The following is a 21,980-nucleotide window of genomic DNA, read 5'->3' as shown; positions in this document are numbered from 1 at the left end:
TATACCTAGGCTTCCACATACTGGATACAGTCTTTGCTGCCCCTATAAAGCTAGGCAGAGTCACCCTACTGGACAATCTTCCATAGCAAACTCATCCCCAGATTTAGTCAATGACATGATGTAGAATTCTGAACAGAAAGATGCAAAAAATGTGAGTCTTCCTGCAACTTGAACACAGTCAGTTATGGATAATTACTAAGACAAAGATAAAGAGTGACTCTTCCTGCAACTTGAACACAGTCAGTTATGGATAATTACTAAGACAAAGATAAAGAGTGACTCTTCCTGCAACTTGAACACAGTCAGTTATGGATAATTACTAAGACAAAGATAAAGAGTGACTCTTCCTGCAACTTGAACACAGTCAGTTATGGATAATTACTAAGACAAAGATAAAGAGTGAGTCTTCCTGCAACTTGAACACAATCAGTTATGGATAATTACTAAGACAAAGATAAAGAGTGACTCTTCCTGCAACTTGAACACAATCAGTTATGGATAATTACTAAGACAAAGATAAAGAGTGACTCTTCCTGCAACTTGAACACAATCAGTTATGGATAATATCAGTTATGGATAATTACTAAGACAAAGATAAAGAGTGACTCTTCCTGCAACTTGAACACAGTCAGTTATGGATAATTACTAAGACAAAGATAAAGAGTGACTCTTCCTGCAACTTGAACACAGTCAGTTATGGATAATTACTAAGACAAAGATAAAGAGTGACTCTTCCTGCAACTTGAACACAATCAGTTATGGATAATTACTAAGACAACGATAAAGAGTGACTCTTCCTGCAACTTGAACACAATCAGTTATGGATAATTACTAAGACAAAGATAAAGAGTGACTCTTCCTGCAACTTGAACACAATCAGTTATGGATAATTACTAAGACAAAGATAAAGAGTGACTCTTCCTGCAACTTGAACACAGTCAGTTATGGATAATTACTAAGACAAAGATAAAGAGTGACTCTTCCTGCAACTTGAACACAATCAGTTATGGATAATTACTAAGACAAAGATAAAGAGTGACTCTTCCTGCAACTTGAACACAATCAGTTATGGATAATTACTAAGACAAAGATAAAGAGTGACTCTTCCTGCAACTTGAACACAGTCAGTTATGGATAATTACTAAGACAAAGATAAAGAGTGACTCTTCCTGCAACTTGAACACAGTCAGTTATGGATAATTACTAAGACAAAGATAAAGAGTGACTCTTCCTGCAACTTGAACACAATCAGTTATGGATAATTACTAAGACAAAGATAAAGAAAATAGTCAGCCACCCTTGATAAGGGAGGCCAGCAACAACATGCTCAGCAGTCCACAGGACATCAAAGATCAGCAGATGGAAGGAGTGCTTCCAGCAGCTTCTGAATGAAGAAAAACCCACAGAAGCTGTACTGCCCCAGACACGGTCTATGATGAGAGAAGAGAAGAAGCTCACCCTAGAATAAGTACTAACAGCACGAAGGACAATGAAGGGAAAACAGCAGCAGCAGATGAAGTCACAGCAGATAAGATCAAAACGTTGGGAGAGATAGTAGAGAAAAGGCTCCTGAGGGTACTCGTAGCAATATGCAGAGCAAGATGTATCCCAGATGACTGGAAAATAAGCATACTGGTGACAGTGTTAAAGAACAAAGGGGACATTCACAACTGTAGACAATATAGAGGTATCAAACTCCTACCACACCACATCACATGAAAGTTCTGTAGAGGTTGATTAATAAACAAATGTGCAATAGAAAGTAAGATGGGAAATGAGCAGTTCAGATTCAGATCAGGATACAGCACAACTGACCCAGTGTTTGCAGTTAGAAAGATACTTGACCAAAAGCTACAAATGAGGAAACAGTCTAACTGGGCATTCCTAGACTTGGAGAAAGCATATGACAAGGTCTCAAGTAAGCCGGTTTGTGCTGTCCTATAGTGGTTCAAAGTTCCAGAAACATTGGTAGAGTTAGTGCAAGATATTTACAAGGACTCAATGACTCAAGCACGAACAGTGTTTGGTCTAACAGAAGGGTTCCCAGTGGGTCTGGGATTGCATCAGGGCTCTAGGCCCAATGCTGTTCAGACTGGTGATGGATTACATTAGCAAACAGATCAGAGGGACAGATTAACAAAGTTGATGTATGCATATCATGTGGCATTACAGGAAGACTGAGCAAGAACTTCAGCAAAGGGTAGGGGAATACAATGCAAAACTGGAGACATATGATGGAAGTTAGTACAGATAAGACAGTTGTAATGGTAGCAAACTGGGGAAGTCAGAAGAAGCTGAAAACTGAGATAGAAGGGAAAATAGTGGAACAGGTTAACAGCTTCAAGTATCTGGAAGGGGTGGTTGAGGAGAAAGAAAGTCTGAATGAGGAGGTCAAAGCTAGAATCAGAGGAGCTGTAGCTAAATATCACAGAGTGTCAGGAGTAGAGTATGGCAAAAGAATGCGAAAGAAGCTGGAAAGTAAGGTATACAAAATAGTGGTGTGATAAATACTACTGTATGGTACAGAAACCAAAGCAGTAAAAGCAGAGAATTTGAGGAAGCTAGAGCTGATGGAGATGAAGTGCCTGAGATAGGTAGAAGATAGGTAGAAGGAAGTACACTGTGGGACAGATGAAGAAATTAGGGCATAAGAGCAGAAGCCAAAGTAGCTTCAACTTCAGAAAAGGTCAAATAGAACAGATTACAGTATTTTGGGAACATGTGCAGGAAATCAGAAGACAAGCTGGTGATGAGGATTTGGGACAGACAGGAAGAAGGTTAGAGGAAACAAGGGCCTCCAGCAAATAGTTGGATGGATTGTGTGAGAGAAGACTTGCAACAGTCAGGCATGATGAGTGCTGAACAAGGTAGGGAAGTGACATTGAACAGGGAGAAATGGCAACTAGTGACACAACACCCTACCCTGATGTAGAAAATGTCTGAAAGGGGGTTGATGATGATGACTGCAACATGTTTTCCTTGCAATGACAGTGCTCCCTCTATACCAGAGTGTAGCACCTATCATACTTTCAGGCTTTTGGGTAACTGTGAAAGAGTATCTGTATTTATCAGAAACACTGTTACCCACAACCCTAACTTGGAAGTCTTAGAGATCCAAATCACTCTTGAAAAATCTAAATATTATTTCATTGCTAATCCCCATCAATATCCTTCATAAACCATGGAGATTACCTTAATAATGTTGAGGGGTAAATATAAAAAAATACCTTGTTGATAAGGGACATCAATTACCAGGCATTGACAGACAATCTTACAGCTCTAAAAAATTGGTATGCTGATCACTTCCTAAACCTAGACTTTGTTAATATGAACGCTTTGCCCCTGCTTGTAACCCATCATGCATTTCCTCATCCCTCATTGACTCTGACCACAAATCAGTTTTCTTTTCTGCCAGGCTTCATGGTATCATTCACCATCAAATGAAACCATCTTTAGGGACTTGTTCAAGACAAATCTCCTTCAACTTGAAAAAGTTCTATACAAAACAGAACCATAAGATGCCTAATCGTATACATCTTTAAGCAGACATTTAAACTTCATGCCGTACTAAAATTCTCAACAATCCCATGCAAATGGAACCAACTGAGAAGGAACCACATTCACCTCCAATTTTTAACAGCATCTAAACAGCTGCATAGACACTGTGTACCTATCTGCCCTAAATGTAATGGTAAAATCATGAATAAACCCATAATACCCCTATATTAATATACTGTATAACAAAAGAAGGAAATAGTGAAAAGGTGTAAGAAATTCACATACACTAACCTCAAGACAACACTGAAATGTGTGACCAAGGAATTTAACAGCACTATTAGAAAATGTAAAGCAAAGTACAAAGTTAAGATACCAAAGAATGCTGCAAGTCTTGCTTTGATTATGTCACGTAATTAAGGAATAATGATCAACAATGTCATGAGCTATCCAAAGAATAGAGCCAATTTGTTAAAAAAAGTAGTAATAAATTTACCCCACCTACCCATATTATTGCATCCACTGTCCCCTGAAAACTCATTTCTCCTGTAGTCACCCTGTCAAAAATTAAAAATAATGTTTGTATGGATCACTTAGTATACCAGACTGCATTCTAATCACTGTCAAGTATGTATTATCCAACAATCTATTTAAACTGTTCAACCTCAGCCTGTCCATACTGTTTGTCCTTGATACCTTGAGAATAGTCACTATGACTCCTCTTCATAAGGGTGGTCCTCTATATACCCAGGTAACTACAGTACCATTAGTCTCACTAGCCTTATATATAAAGTCAAGGAATATGTCAAAGCAGAACTTAGTTGTACAGACATAGACAACTTAACTGATCTAAACCTTGCTCAGTTTGGCTTTGTCATGGGCAGATCCTGTCCACTGAACCTAGTAAATTTCCTTGAAAAGCTTACAGAGTTGTGGATAGTGATCATGTTGTACATGCTGCTTATTTTGACCTGGCCAAGGCTTTGGACACTACCCCTATGGGTGTTTTATTGAAAAGGTAGACAAACTTAATGCAAATGTCTCCACTGAGTCCTAGCATGCATGTCAACAGATTCTGGATAGTGAACGTTTCTGTTACCCTCTCTGAACATAAAATTGTAACTAGTGGGGTATCTCCGTGATCAGTGCTGGGCCCCCCTCCTGTTTGGCATTTATTTGGCAGATATCCAAGCCAATATCATTTAAGTGTGGTTGACCAAGTTTGTTAATGACTGCTTGTTGGGCACTGTTATCTGCTCATGCAATGATATTAAATTGTTCCAACATGAGCTGAAATATGCACATACAAACATAAATTTCAGCAAAATTCGAAACCACATCCACGAACAGGAACAGAGACTGGAACACCACTGACAGGACAAAAAACTTCTTTAATTGTTACACCTTCTGGTACCTCGGCTTCTTGCTTTCTGTTGGAACATTTTTTACACTATAAGTATGTCCCTATATATACTATTCATCTCTCTAATTATTCAATTAATTTTACATAATTACATAATTAAATAATTAAACAATTATATTGCTACTAAGCCAGCTTTTAAAATGCATTGCATTCTATTCTGACTAATATAGTGTGATTTAAAGACACATTCATTAAATCCATATATTGTGTTAATATTCCTTCATTCAGTAACAAATAAACATACATAAATAAAAATTACATTTCTTATAATTTTTAAATCTTTTTAAATACATCTATAGTACAAAATTGATTAAATGTGTTTTACTTATAATTAACATGTATTTTTTCATATATCAACTTTACCAATGTAATTCTCTGTACAACAAAGTTTAAAGTGAGATGTGCTTAAGTGAACCTCAGACATTCAGTGGGGCACTTTATAAAAACAAATTGTACTATCATTTCTTCAATCAATGTCAGCTCATATATACTACTAAACTCACTTGTTGGATTATTTCTACAATTCTATCCTTCCTTCATAATTTTCTATGGCTGTGATGATAATGTGAATACGAAACACCTTTTCCTAACACATTCATGAGTGCAATATTGATTTTCTTTCCCCATTGTACATATCTTTTCTCTCATAACCAACAAATCAACTCATGCTCATTTCCACCTACCTATATTCACTGCTGTTCATCACTAAAACTTCTTGCAATATTATACTACAGTGCTTCCAAATTTCCCTCAATTTGATTTGTGAATGTTGATGGTCTTAACTATAATGTGCCCATGGATAAAATTTCAGTATTGTATAATTTTACACTTTATTCAATAATTCTAAATATTCAAATTGTTTTCTAAATTCATTCCCTGAGGACATAAACTATGAAAATTAACGATCATTCTACTCTCTAGTCTAATTGTTATTTGAAATTCCCATCACTGACAATTGGACGTGCTAAAATGCTGAAAAATAAACTCTTATCCAAACCCTGATGTTTAGATAAGAAGTGCATAGCAACGGGACTCTCGGGCTTCTGTCTTCTCACATCCCCCAAGTGCTCCATAATTCATACTTTGGCCTTCCTGGTGGTTTGACCAATATGCCAGGAAGGTGGATTACAGTCACAACCTATTCTATAAATAACTCCACAGCTGTCACAATTGTAATATTCTCTGGCCCGATACAACTTGCCATTGATCTTTTTACCATCTACGTTTTTAACACGATTACATATAGAGCATTTTCCACAACAGTAGGTCCCGACAGTTTTACCTGTTGTATCCAGACTATTTAATTTTAAACCTTTTCTGTTTAACAGTTTCTTTAAATTATTGTACCTACTGTAAGAGAACACTGTATGTTTGGGAAACAAAGAGCCAATGGAATTGTCCTCATAGACAATTTCCCAGTCCTGCCTAACAATTCTCTCCAAAATGGAAGAAAAATCAGAGTATCTAGTAACAAAGAACATTTTTTCTTCTTCACCCCCTACTGTCCTCTGTACCATCTCTGACTGTACTTCAATAGTGGTCAGGACCTACCCTTTCTCTGATTCCACCAATATCTGTAACTTTATTCTTTGCTTTTTCTAATTTATGGTCATGGTAACCTCTTTTCTTTAACTTGATGTATACTTCATCCAAGTTAGTTCCCTTTAAATCAACTTCAGATGTATTCATGAAAATTCTCTTAAATTCAACATATGGTAATGACTGGATCAAGTGGGGGGATGCATACTGGTGGCATGCAAAAAGTTGTTGACTGCTGTGGGTTTTCTATATGGTTTGTGCTGTACCTTTTTGTCATTCTTTATGTAAAACATGACATCCAAAAATGACATACTCTCTCTACCAATGTCCCAAGTAAACCTCAATACATGTGGGTTATTATTTAAGATTTCCATACATTCCACAAATTCAGCCTGATCACCTTTACAAATAAAGAATAAATCATCTATGTTTTTGCCAAAGGGTATGACTGTACACTTTTTGGCATTTAGCTTTAGACCGTGGCTCTGGCACCAGTTATCCGTCTTTGTGGGACCTTTTTGAAGGATGCTCGTGTCAGCTGGAGAGTCAATTATGGCTCCCAGTTTGCAGTCATCTTCGAACTTAGTCAGCCACAGTCCTCTCTTGTTAGCCTGTACCTCTGAAAAATATATACTGAACAAGAGAGGTCCCAGGACTGAGCCTTGTGGGACACCACTTGTAACCAGTTTTGAGTCAGACATGGCTCCAGCAATTCTGACTCTGTGGGTTCTGTCTTTGAGCCAGTTTGCAGCCCATCTTGTGACATAGGGGTTTATATTTAAGCTGGATAGCTTATCTATGATGCCCAAGTGGGGTATTGTGTCAAATGCCTTCGCAAGGTCCAGATAGGCTGTGTGGACTACCTTCCCTTCATCTATGGCCTTGGTGACTGTTTCAAAGAAGTCAACCAGGTTCAAGAGGCAGGATCTGCCCTTGACAAAGCCAAATTGGGTAGGATCTAGTGTCTGTAGGTCCCCAATGTCATTGTTTATGAGTTCCATAATGATTCTCTCCATAGCCTTGCAGTCTAGGCTAGTCAGGCTTATGGGGTGGTAGTTGTCCAGTGTCCATCGAGGCACCACCTTTGTGGAGAGGGACCACTGTTGCTGTACGCCATTCATTGGGTACATATCCTGTAGTAAGGCTAAGATTGTACAGCATTTTTACATGAGGGTTTAGTTCTTGTCCCATTGAAGCAGTGTTTTTGCACCTGAGCATCTGAGATGCTAGGGGGGGCTACACTCTGCTGGGATAGATATTTGCTCTTTTGGGGGGGAGGGGGGAGAAGTTTGCACTAAACCTGTCTGCTAAGATGTTGGCAATGTCTGTGGGTTCCGTGAATTTTTTGTCATTTAAAATCAACTCTGAGCATATCTGGGAGTAGCATCCCAGGTCCCTAACATAGCTAAAAAAAGCCTTGTGATTGTCCTTGGTGTCCTGTGCAATTTTTTTCTCAAAGCTGGCCTTGGAGGATTTTACGAGGGATCATAGTTTTGTGCTAGTACTGATCAGAGATGCCTTCCCTTTTAGGGATTTTGCTCTATCATGCAGTAGCTTCCTTCTTCTGTTGTATAGTTTGTTTATGGCTGGGGTCCACCAGACTGGACGCCTGCCTTTTGATGATTGGGCCTTGGTTTTGTTTGGGATAGCATGATCCATGCATTCCTGGAGGTGTCCATAGAATGCATTTATATAGGATTCAGCTGTTTGGGCCATAGTTTAAGGATTCCACCTCTGTTTTGAGAAGTGTTGAGATGTTTTTCACTGTGGTTTTCTGGGCTGGGGGGGATATCTAATGAGATTAATTTATGGTCTGATCTTACCAATGAGGGGTTTACTTCTGGTATGGAGCATAGAGTCCCCATGTTGGTAATGATCGGGTCGAGTATGTTATCCCCTCTTGTGGGAGTGGTTACTAGTTGTTCCATGGCATTTGAGTTTATAAATTCCAGGAACCTTTGGGCTAGGGTGTTGGGGCTTGAGTAATGCTCCCAGTCTATGTTTGTGTAGTTGAAATCACCCAGTATGATGGCATTTGGAGAGATCTTCATGTTCTCCAATGTTTTCAGGAAAGCCGAGTGCGATTCCTGATTTTGAGAGGGTGGTCTGTAGCATGCTATAAATTGAAAAGCAGTTTTGCCCACTGTTAGTTGCACATGGATGGTCTCCGATGCACTAACCTGGAGGTGTGGGTATCCTTGATAAAAATGGATACTCCCCCTCCTTTTGTGGTTCGGTCTGAGTTTTGGGGCCGAAAAGCATGGTATGAGGTATAACCTGGTAATGCTGGGGTGCTCTCTGGAGTCTTGAACCAGGTCTCTGTCACTGCACATATGTCGATGTTCTCTATACTGAGGAGAGCTTCGAGTGCATGCATCTTGAGGTTTAGACTTCTGGCGTTTAGCAGCATTACCCTTAGTTTTTTGTTCATTGTGCTGTTTATGGAGGTGGGTTTGTCTTTTGAGCCTTGCCTAAAAAAGGCAATGGGGGTGGCAAGAGCATTTGCCAATATCCGAAAGCCCAGGGGTGACAGGTGCAAGCCGAACGTGGCTTGTCGAGCATGTCATCCCAGGCTGACAGACACTGGATCCCCTTTGAATGACAACAAAATTTTAGCCAATTGTTAAAATCGATCATTTTGTCTTTATACTGCGGCATCATTCTAGGTGAGGGTAATATGCTACTAAAGGTCAGGGTCATACTGGCCTGGGCTACATGATCAGAGAGCACCTCTGTCTCTTTTCATGTAGTTGAGGGAGGTACATTTCAGGTCATTCACACCAGCATGTACTATGACTGAGTCATATCTGTACTTACTTTGGAGTGACCTGAGTGCTTGCGTTATGTGGCGGATCCTAGGGCCTGACAGGCAGCTCACTGTGACCTTCTCTTTGTTCAGCCTGGTGAGCGGGACATCAGTTTGTCTGACTATAGAATCACCTATTACGAGTGTATCAGGTGTGTTATTCAGCCTTAAGGACTGTGACTGCTTGGCACACTGACTTTGTGAACTATGTGTTGCACGTGTTTTGTTCTGTGGTAGCGTTTGCTTGGATGTCTGCTTTGGAGGTCTCTGCTGCTTAGGCAGATTTTTATTTAGAGCCTCCGAGTATGTTTTTGTGTGTTTATGTGTTTGGTTTGCTGATGTTGTAGGACTATGTGAGACTGGATTTGTGTTGTGTGAGGTTCCCTTCTCCTCAAGACTGGTTACACCAGTTCTGAGTTGAGAGAGTTCAGCTTCCAGTTTGGCTATATAGTTGCATCTCTCACATATATTTGAACCTGTTTGGAGGAGGAGAGGGTTGTCTGTGAACATGAGGCAGTTGTAACATTGCCTCAAGATTCCCAGATTCACCAACTGGACTGGAGAGGAAATTATTAACTGACCTTTGGACATGCTAGAGTAATATAGGGAGCTCTTATCACTGAATTAAAAAGGACCAATGGGGGACGAGGTGACCGTAAAGAGTCTATGAGGATGTAGTGATTTTAGTTTATTAGTGCTAACTTGTTAATTTGCTTTTTTTGTGCAAGTGCTGGGCCTTAGATTGATTATAGGGTGTATAGTTTGAGAGAATAGAGTAGTTCTAAGGGAAAAAGTGAAGAGCAGACTTTGTGGAGCCGGGAATAGTTTAAACCTAATTAAGCGGTGCTGCCCACTGCTGTGCTATGCACACAATCGCGCAAAGCCGCGCTAACACGGGTTTTTCATGCAGGGAACTTCAAAGAGCTAGAAATGGCCCAAAATGGCCAATTACTACAGATTCTTGTGCTGAGGTCACTCTTTCAGGGGCAGATAGGCTGCTCAAGGTTCCCCACTCCCACTGGTGAGCAATGAAACTTCCTTTTGTCCAAGTAAGGAAATGGGCAACACAGGAGCTATCCAAAAGTCCAGAATACAGCAAAGCCTGTATAGGGGACTATTCTCTTTTTCTAATCCATACTCTCTATCTCCTTAACTGTTATACAGCCTCTCCCCCCTTGCTAAAAAATGAACATATCCCCAGCCTGTTAACAAAGCTCCCCCCCAACAGTTCTTCATTACATTACCCACTTACCTTAGTATTGTACTACAGCTGCTGATACTTTTTCTGCTGCACTCTCTTCACTTGCTCACCTCCTCCCATGATTCTTTTTTCCCCACCCACTTTTACTCCTCTCAAAGCCTAACACAACCCCACTATATATTCCCTCCTCTATTAGCTACCTTCCCTCCAGAGTTTATTTCTAGACGTCACGAACTGTGGCACCATCTTTTAAACCTATTCTAATAGAGGTCACATTTCCCTGTTGCCGGTCCTGTGGTCAGGCTGCTGAAACTCACCTCCTGGTAGTTTTTTTTTTTTTACACAATTGTGCTGTGTTTAAATATGTGCTTGTAGAGCACCAAATGTGCTAAATACTTGTTTAACTGCTGAAGTACATGATTTATGTCTTACAAAGTTTTTTTTCCTCGTGCTGTTGTAAAACACAGCTGATTTGGGTTCTACCTTTGTAACAGCAATAGGAATTTATGTGCACCTTGGGGACAAAACAGTCATAGTAGATTAAAACTACCAGCTGCTCTTTTGTCCTCTCTTGGGTCTCGTTTTTTTGTTCTGGCAATCAATGTTTTGTCTCTATTTTGTAACGTTTAGCGGCAAACACTAAACAAACTGACTAGCTAAGATGCGCAAACCATAGGGTGTTGTATATGCCTGTTTGTCTCTTAAAGGGGCTGAAACTGAATGTGGTACGCACACCCATGTAGCCAGCCGAATCACATTAGTGTTTTATATGCAAACAGGATCGGTTGAAGTACTAACAAGGTTTAACCAACGCCATATATACTGACTTAATTTATATCTTTAGCGATAGTGTTTTTTTCTGTTTGATACTATTTTGGTCATATCATAGCCGATTTTCTCCATTACAGTTAGCGTTTACGGCTCTACTGTATTGCGCAGTTACTGTTAGACTATTCTTATACAGTTCATAAGTACTGTTTTAGATATTCCCATGTTCTTAACATTGCTTTGCTTGGTAGAATATTTATGATTGTTTTTTTCTCTGCCTACTGACGACAAACCCCGTCCCTCAAACTTCGTACTTGAGGAACCTGTATTAGGCTGGGCTGTTGAGTGATTGTATTTTCCTTAATAATACACTGCCATACTGCTTGGGCTATAAAGCAACTAAATTGTCTTACTTGAAATGTATTACACTGTAATGAGAGTATTCTATTAGTTGTGTCTTATACTGTATTGCACTGTAGAGTGAGTGTTTTTTACTTGTGTCTACTAAACTTGCATTTTTCCTTCTATAGCTTGGACTGTAGAGTTACTAAATTGTTTATATAGAGTCTCCTACACTGCCTACCACTGCATTGTACTTTAGCCATATCAGCTGCTGTTTTATTACTACATCCTGAACCTACTCTCCCAACTATTTCTACCCTTCACCAACATTCTATCCTTTGTCTTTCCCTACTTACTGTATGACTATAGACAGTCCTCCTCCTCTGACTATTGCCTAACTTTCTGCCTTATCCTTTTATCTCTTTACTCATAGCTCTTAAATAACCTAACCCACTATCTCTCTCTTTTTTACAGTAATCCACTCCAGATGCTCCCTCCCTGCCAACATAATTAAAAGAACTACCTCCTGCTTAACCCAGAAGACTCCCTGAACCTGCCTGCTAGCCGGGGTCACCTTGAATGCTGCTACTGTGAGGACTCCCCAGTACAATTATTGTGAATGTATGTAGCCAAAGGAAACTACCTATGGACTAGCTAATTAAACTACTCACTAATACCCATGTTGTGCTTGTCTGCCCTCCCGAGTGTGTGTCTTTAGCAGCCTGCCATAGACCGCTTGCTACTCTCACCCCTCCAGTCTCCAAACCCTGAATAATAATTTTACTTCAAAGACTAACGTAACACTTCTGCTTGCTATCCTTTCTTATGCCACTAGGTGGCAGCACCTACCAACAAAATAGCTAGTACTACAGTATTCTCCTGAGGTTTAGTACCTAAAGCTGGTTAAACTCTTTTTCTAATCCATACTCTCTATCTCCTTAACTGTTATACAGCCTCCCCCCCTTGCTAAAACACAAACATATTTCCAGCCTGTTAACAAAGCTTTTTCCCTCCTAACAGTTCTTCATTATATTACCCACTTACCTTAGTATTGTACTACAGTTGCTGATACTTTTTCTGCTGCACTTTCTTCACTTGCTGTATTCCCGTTCCGTTCACCCTACGGGCTCACTCCGCTCCCCCCAAATCACACCTGCCCCCAGTGCTCCTACACTTATTGTAGAAATACACACACCCACCTCATACAACTACCAATCAGATCTCCCTCGGGTTTTTTTTCAGACCACTCCCACTCCTACACAACACCATCCTACTATCATACTTTCTCCTCCCCAACTCTCACCCTCTTCCACCTCATTCATTAACTAAACCCTATATGTACCAACCTCTTTCATATAGCCACCTCCTAAACCTACCTCTACCCCCTCTCACTTCCACCACACCTACTTCCCCCCTTTCCTCAATGAAACTCCATTCTATACTCTTTCTTATATCTGATCTCCCACTATGTATACCTTAATGCTCACCAAGCTTCTACTACTTCAACTAATCTTCTTATATCATCTCACTGCACCCCATGCCCTATTACCCTCCTTCCATAAACACCCCACCAACCCACTCCCAAATGATCAACCTAACTCAAAAATTGACATCATCTCTCCCTCTTTCATACCCTTAAACTTTCTGCTCCCTAAAATAAAAATACCTCCTTATTACTCCCTAACTCCAAAAAACAAGACAAAGCTTATTAGATACTACCCACTCACATCAAAATCCAAAAGTTTCCCCACCACTATACTTATAACAGGTGATATTCATCCAAACCCAGGTCCAAACCCGAACCTTACCTCTAGTCCAAACATTCCTCCCACCTCAGCCTCTCTAACTACTCCCCAAAAACAAATCTCCTTCTATTCTATTAATACCAGAAGCATTCTCAACAAACTTAGTTCCATGACTGGTTAGAAAATCATACTCCTGATGTCATTGCAGTAACAGAAACCAGGCTTAAACCACACAACCTAGATAAAGATATCCTCCACCCGGCTATAACATGATTCACCTAGACCGAATGAACAAAAAAGGTGGGGGAGTTGCCATAGTCTGTTCTAGTAATCTCACTATTTCTCTCATCACAAATCCAAAGCCATCTTTCTCCACAGCAGAAATACTGGCAATTAACCTTAAACTAAACAACTACACTACAATCACTATAGTAGCCACCTACATTCCACCAGGTGATAATATTCCAGTACTGGAAAACATTCTCTCCTATTTTTCCCTGAATATCCCAAATGAAACAATCCTCCTTGGTGACATGAACATTAATTGGCTAACCCTTAATAACCCTGGATCCATGCACAATATTAATCTATATGGATTTACACAGATAATTACTAAGACAACACACTCTAACAACACCCACACTACAAATACCCTCATAGATTGGATACTTGTCTCAGCTCCATCCAAATATCACAATCCTGAAACTCTTCCTGATTCCCTGAGTGACCACTCCCCTATAAAATTGCTAAGATATACTAGTCACCTCCCAAAACCACACACTTTTTTTAATAGGCATAATCTCTCCAAATGTAACCCGGAAACTTTTAACACTCTAATATTTAGAGTAAACTGGGACTTTCTCTCTCAGCTTCCTTTAGATGAGGCTGTCATTGCTTTTGACTCTACTTTTCTGGATAGTGTTAACTCACTAGCCCCACCTCGTAAAATCAGGACAAAAACTAAAATATCTCCTTGGCTAACAAAAAACACAAGACCTCTCATGAAGTCTAGAGATAAGTCCTGGAAAAAATGGCTTCAAACAAAAAATCCCTATGATCTACAAAGAACAAAGAAACCTAGTCAAAAGACTAATCAACAAAGACAAAAAAGAATTTTACTATAATCCTCCTTCAACACTAAAATCAGACCCAAAAAAATTCTGGCACACAATCAATCAAATGCTCCATCCAGGAAACCCTACCTCACCCAACCCTAACCCAGAAAGGGCACCAGTAGACACAGCCAACACCTTCAACACTTACTTTGTTGAATCAATATCCAATCTCTTTCACTCAAATAGCTGCAACACAAAGAACCCCACAAACCCAGCTTTCTCTTCAACAACTCCTTATAAAATCTTTTCTCTCAAGCCCATCCCCACAATCCACATCCATACCTTACTCTCCAAACTTAAACCCTGCTCTGTATCTGCAGATAACATCCCTCCCTACTTTCTCCAGTCAGCTGCCCACTCACTTGCCTAGCCTATCTCTATCCTCATAAATCGCTCCATCTCAGAATCTAAAGTACCCTCCATCTGGAAACACTTCTATACCATACCTTTCCACAAAGGAAGTAACTCTACTGAAATCTCTAACTTTAGGCCTATTGCCATCCTCTCCCCTCTATCTAAAGTTCTTGAAAAGTGCATTTATACTCAAGTCATGGATCATCTCTCACAGGAAAACCTACTTACACCTACTCAACATGGTTTTCGACCAAAGCATAGTATCTATACGGCACTCCTATCCTTTCTCAATACTATTTCCCTAGCCAGAGATGACCATAAACTTATCTCCTATCTCTTCCTTGACCTCTCTAAGGCCTTTGATACCATCTCTCACTCTCTACTATTAAACAAACTATCCAACCTCAATTTCTCTCCTGATACAGTGGCATGGTTTGAAAGCTATCTTATAGAGAGATTCCAATCTGTAAAATGGGATACTGCTCTATCAACTCCACTACAAATAGAAATGGGAGTCCCTCAAGCATCCATTTTAGGGCTGTTATTTTTCAACATCTTCACAGACTTGCTCTATACCTCTTGCCCACTCTCCTCTATTATACAATATGCTGATGACTCTACAGTCATATAACTAACTCTCACTCAGAACTCTTAACAGCTACCCAGTCAACCTTTAACTCAGTAGAAAAATGGCTCTTCAACAACCAACTCATCCTAAACCCTAAAAAAACAAAACTTCTACTCTTCCTCCGTAAAACAGCCAACCACATCAAGACCTCCTTCACTTTCCAGTTACTCAATAAGACACCAACTGTAGCCAAATCAAGCTCAAAACTCCTTGGTATTACAATTGAAGACCAACTAAAATTCGATCTCCACATAAATAATTGTATCAGGAAAACCCACCTTAAGCTCGGTCTACTATATAGAAATATAAAATTTCTTACTTAGGAAGCCAGAATAGCTCTCACTCATGACTATCTTCTTCCCTGCTTAACATATTGCTCTCAAATTCTTACTATTCTTAACTCCTCTCTCCTTGCTAGACTTCAGACTACTTATCACAAAATAGCTAGATTTGCAACCCAACAGCCCTACAGATCTCACCACTGTCTCTCACTAAGATACTTAAACTGGTTCGAACTGCCTCAACTTCTCCTTCTCTCTCAGCTCCAAACCATACACTCAATCCTATATCAGCCGTCTTTCTGTCCAGCCTTACACTCTCACTATGCTCCTACAAGAAACCTCCGTAGCTCTTCCCAAGACCTTATAAAAGTCTACAAGCCCAAATCTAAAGCAGGACAAAACGTATATAGCTACCACCCCATCTATTGAATGGAATAAACTTCCCCTCGGGATTCGAACACAGGCATATCCGAAACAGTTTAAGCTAACACTAAAGGAATATTTCAATAAGAAATGTATCTGCCAATGCTCAAACCCTCCTTGAAAACTTTCCATTCTCAACTTTCCTCAATGTATGTACTTCTCTGTAATACTCATATAACTCCTGGTCTGGTTTGATAAAAAAAAAAAACACCTAATTTTTGTACTTTATATTCCTTTCTGCTTAACTAATATATGTGGAACCAATTGTTATCTGTATAAATTTAGCTGTATTCTACTTGTATAAAATCTATACTAAGTACTTAATGTTATACTTGTATGTACTGGAACTTTTCTCCCCGGGCCTCTGCTGAAAAAGGGCCTCAGCTCAGTCAGACATTCCCAGTCAACAAATGTAAAATAAAATAAATAAATAACATCCACTGTTGCCCAAAAAAGTGCAGCATAGTAACATTCAGGAAAGAATTAAAAAAAAAAAAAAAAACGGATCATAGCTCATATGTTGTCAGTGGTACTCTTCTTCCGACAGTTGCATCATAAGATACTGTGGTACTTATGTGGACAACTCTTTCTCATTAGATTATCACATTTCCATCAGAGTCAGTAAATTCTTCATGTGGCCTATGGCAAGAGAATATCTTCAGTATCTAAAGAAGACATCTTACCACTACATTTTCCCTTATCAGACCCATTACTGATTATGCCCCTTTCCCTTTGGTATGTACAAATCCAAGCATATCATTCAGCCATTAAAGCTGCAATGATTTTTACCAAAAAAAATGACAGGCCTTCACTACTTCAACTATCCTAATATAATAGTACAACTTGCCTTAAAGTCAGTAGCCCACCATCTGCTCCAAGGTGACCTGTGTCTTGCTTTCTTAGCCATGAAACACCCAATCATATTTGACTTCCTGGTTCTTCGCAAAATTAGTGGCTCTACCAACAGCAGTAATAGGGGCCTAAATTTACAGCAACAACAAGACTTGCTGGAGAGATAAGTTCCTAACTCAGTATATTCTCTACATATTGAATAAGCTACCATTACAAGTCAAGCAAAGTATTACTTTGTCTGCCTTTAAGGCTAGTCTTGAAGGTTGTACAGGTAGAAATAAATTTGTACCAGGTTATTATGTATAGCCTTGCTTGGTATGGGAGGTTGCTGCTATTACATACTCAAAAAGGGTGGCCAGAACTTTGTGTGTCTACTTGAAGGTGTATTTAGCTAGACCTCATATGGTCCCCTTGAACACTTGCCAAGTATTCCTCCTATGTTCCTACAAAAAAAAAAAACATATCTTCCTTTGGAAAGGAGCAAGAATGGAATCAAACCAGAGGTAGATGAGACTTGGGCACCAGGCCAAACTACCAAAAAAACAAAAGAAAGAATATAAATAACAGGACCAGTAGAAAAGGAAAGGAAAGAAAAATGTAAAAAACATAATTATAGCGGCAAGTTTAGACAACTTTTGGAACAACCACATGCTGGTAAAGACTTGATGCATAAATAATTAAGGAGAGGTGAATTTAAGCCAAATGATATAAGGCTAACAATAGCTGTGTAGCATATGATGAATTACACAGTTTATAGAAAAAGCAGGCGATACCTACAAATGCAGGTTCTGTAATACAGAACTGAAACAGCTGCATATCTTGTTGCTCATTGCAATAAACTCATAGAGAGGGTCTGCATACTGAAAGATGCAACAATGAGAAAAGACTGTTGCACTGGGGATTGTGCATACAAGTAGCTCAGAAGCACTGCAAACATGAACCCCAAAGCATTACTAAAAATGAAGAGATCCTGATCGCATGGTATCATTCAATACCAACAGTTATAAAAGCAGAAACAAGAAAAACAAATATAGTAGTCACAAACAGCACAAAAGTGTCATTAATCATTGAAATATCTGCATCCAGTGGTAATAGTATTGTACATACTGAAGGAGACAAAGTCACAAAATACCAGGATTTGCAAGCAGAAACTAGAGCGATGTGGAATAAAGAGATCCAGGCACACAGCAGTAGAAGCAACAGATCTAATAAAAACATTAAAGTGCACTCCAATATGCTAACAATACACTTAACCATGTATGAACTGCAGAAGGAGGCAATTCTGGCTGGACTGCTGGTAGTGAGAAGTGCACTCTTGGCAAACATCAAAAACTGAAATGATAATAATTTCTTTTTTTAAAAAAATTTTCTTAAATTCACACATTTGATGTGATTTTACTGTTACCAGTCATGGATCTTAAAAGTTGTCTTGGGGTCTCAGCCATCTGTTCTTCTGTCCTGTATTTTTTCTATTTTTATATGGCCTACTCATTTTTCTCCACACTCCAAACTTACAGGTTGCATGCAAGGACAACTCTGCTCTTTGGACCATGCCTCCATTTAGAGAGTATCACCAGTGAGCTCCCGCCCCCAGGATGAGCACTCCCATCCCTCCCTGCCACTCAGTCAGTCACCCTTGCTACTAATTGAACCTGATTAAGTTGGGCCATATTTAGGGCTTTATCCTACTACACCAACAGACTGGCTCCAATTATATTAAACTTAGTAAAGCCTTACAATGTATAAGCAATTCAGTTCCTACATCCCAGGTCAAAAGAATAATTTCTTTAACTACAATCATTTGCTCACCCAACATTTCTGACAACATACTCTGTAGGGAATGTTAAAAATCTACCAACTTGTTACATTCCCATTTATTCTCAATTTCCTCTGTCTTTCTCACCGCACCTCCAGCATTTGCTGTCTTCCTAAGGAAAATTTCCCTGAAGTCTGCTTGGAGTAAAAAATACCTATATAAACACTTTCATCCAAATATCCTAAGCCTTCTACACTTAACTGCATACTTAGGAGCTTTCAAATGTCCTTCCATTGTTTATTTACATATTCCCTTTCTATTATCTCTTATTAAACTTTTCTCGTCTCTTCTGATTGATTCTTATAGTTATACATTTTGTATGCTCTGCTAATTACCTCTTTTAAACAGCAGTTTCTGGTCAAGACTCCACTAAAAACTTAACTAGAGCTGTTGTTTTACTTAGGACTCACTATCTCTTTTTCTTTGCTTATACTCTGTCTTTGAATTCCTGTAAAGAAGGCAATCTGTATTCTCTAGTCAAACTTCTGTTTGGCCTCATCCATCTGTATTACCTAATCCTCTTTAGTTATCTGCTGCCAATATCCTAGTTCCTTTGCTAATTTTCTCTAATAAATTCCAGCCCCCTCTTGTCTGTTTTCTATGGTCCTAATTGCAGGCACCCATATTGGTAACACCTCCTTTCTTTTTCTTTTTTTTTTTTTTTTTTTTTGCTTAGTTCTGCTACTTTAGTAATATAATATTCTGGATGGTTGCTGTTGTTATTCACCTTAAGGACCTGTATACAAAATTCTGCTCTTTGTTTATCTCTTAAAGCCCCCCATTTCATCATCATTCCTTTCCATTTTGATTTATAAACTTCTGTATATGAGCCTTAACTATGTAGCCCTAAAGTATTCCTTCAAATCAAGTAATGCTAAACCATCTTGTTCTGTGGGGGAAACAACTTATCCCAATTAACTCTTGCTTTTTGCCTCCCAAATAAAGTCCTTCAACTTATTGTTAATTATGATCCATGGCTTCCCCTCTCTTTGATAAAAATACCCTAATATATATATATATATATATATATATATATATATATATATATATATATATATATATAAAGGGACTAGAAACATTATTAGTGTTTGCATCTTACTCTACATATTCATAGTCAAAAGCTCTGACTTCTCATTTTTTGTATTATCTTTTTAGTTTCTTCCTGCATATCATCAGCTGCCATAATATAACAATTTAAATCCATACATCTAAGTACATTATATTAGGATGTTCTCATAAGTGTGGGTATTGCTGAGCCAGTTTATGTGTTACTACATAGTTTACTGCTTCTGCCATTGTTTTAGCTTCATTTATTTTATATTTTGAAAACACCTGAAACTGTCTCAAAATGTCCCACAACACCGAAATGTTCTTTCCTGGATTGATCAAGTACAAAATAATACCATCTGCGATTAAAGATAACTTTGCTTGATTATGATATCAGTGCTATCCTTGAATTTGTAAGCCCCTTATTGTCTTTGCCAACTGGTCTAAATACAAAAGGGGGGGGGGGATAATGCCCATGCTTGCTTCCTCTGTTCAAACACAGCTTATTGGAGAGTAATCCTCCCATATTACTTCTTGCCTCTGACCCATCATATAGCTTCCTAATTAACCCTATTATTCATCAGGGAACACAGAACACAAATGCTACCATTGTCTCACTCATAAAAATCCCATCTGACTCTATCGCACACCTTCTCTGGATCCCAGCCCACCCACAAAAGCTGGATATTTACTATACCTCTCTCTGGATCATCATTGTTCTATTAATGTTGTCAGCTGTTTGCCCCCCTTTCACAAAACCACACTGATCCATATCTATCAGTTTTGGCAACACATTTTTTAAATTTGAGGTGTCTCTATAAACTTGGTTCCTTACTCTGTTTGGGTAATATAGTTACTATATTACAGCTTTCTTCAACAATGCTGGTACTGTCCCTCCTTAAAATACTATTAAACAAAACCTTTTCAGGTCTTTACCATTTGTTCTCATCCTAACTTCCAAACCTACACAGGAATACTATCTGTTCCTGGACACTTCTGTATTGATTTTTATGCATACTAATTTTATCTCATCCTCTTCCATATTAGTTATTAATTACTGAGCCTCATCTTCCTGTAACTGTGGTGTATTTAAGTCTTCCATGATTATTTCTATTTGTATATTTTCTTGGTTTTCCAATTCATCTGCTTTATATGAATATTCAAAGAATTTCTGACATATGTCTAATACTTCTGTAGCATTGCTGGCTATTGTTCTTGTCAAAGGTTCCTAATTTTGGCAACAGCCCTATTATCTTTCTGTTGCCTATGTTGTTGTAATAGTATTGTGCTTTGGGTTTGTTATTGTTAGAAAAATGCATAATAGCAATGTGCATGCTTAGTACATTAAAGGCTTAAAAGGGTTAATACATTTATTCTGTTCATACTGCATGAATCTGCACAGCTGTTAGAAACTTAATAAAATACACTTTATTCTGCTTATGCAATGAAAATATGTGCAGCTACCAGAAACTTAATAAGAGACATTTTATTCTGCTTATGCCATGAGAAAATGTGCAGCTGCTAGAAGCTTTGCTAAAGAAAATAATAGATGTTTGAAAGCTTAAAACCATAGTCAGCACTACTTGTACCAAAGCTAGAAATGTACCTTGAATCTAGACAAAATGTAATGCATGTATTAGAACTGTACAATTGAAGAATTGAAGAGTCAAGGTGGGCTAAAATAAGTCCAAGGCCAGGTTGTTTTTTTCAAATGTTTTTGCAAGACAGCAATAATCTGACCATGTCAGCAATAAGCCTGGTAGCATTTTCTGTGTAGCATGCAGAAAGCTGTGTCCAACTATATCAGCAGTAGATTAGTAACATTTTCTGTGTGACATGAAGAGAACTGTATAAGAATAACATACTGATCACCAGAAAGTTAGACAAACCTTGTACCTACATGCTTTGTCTCCTTGCTGCAAGTAATAAAGGGTACCTTGCTTGAAACTAACGTGCATTGATCTTTGAAGTTTTTCCTTTTACAGATTGGTCCTTTGGACCAGAACCCTCTCTTCGCCTCGGATCAGATGGCCAGGTGGCTGAAACCATACGGGGAAGAAACCAAATCGGTTCTTCTTATATGGAATGTCCTCTGACTGAATTGTCGTCAAAAGAGACCAGCCACTTTCTGATCTGTGACTGAAG

The sequence above is a fragment of the Protopterus annectens genome, chromosome 10.part0 (genome assembly GCF_019279795.1).
Source record: "Protopterus annectens isolate FY-2018-M chromosome 10.part0, PAN1.0, whole genome shotgun sequence".
NCBI classification, from domain to species: Eukaryota; Metazoa; Chordata; order Ceratodontiformes; family Protopteridae; genus Protopterus; species Protopterus annectens.
Note: the sequence above shows the minus strand (reverse complement) of the source record.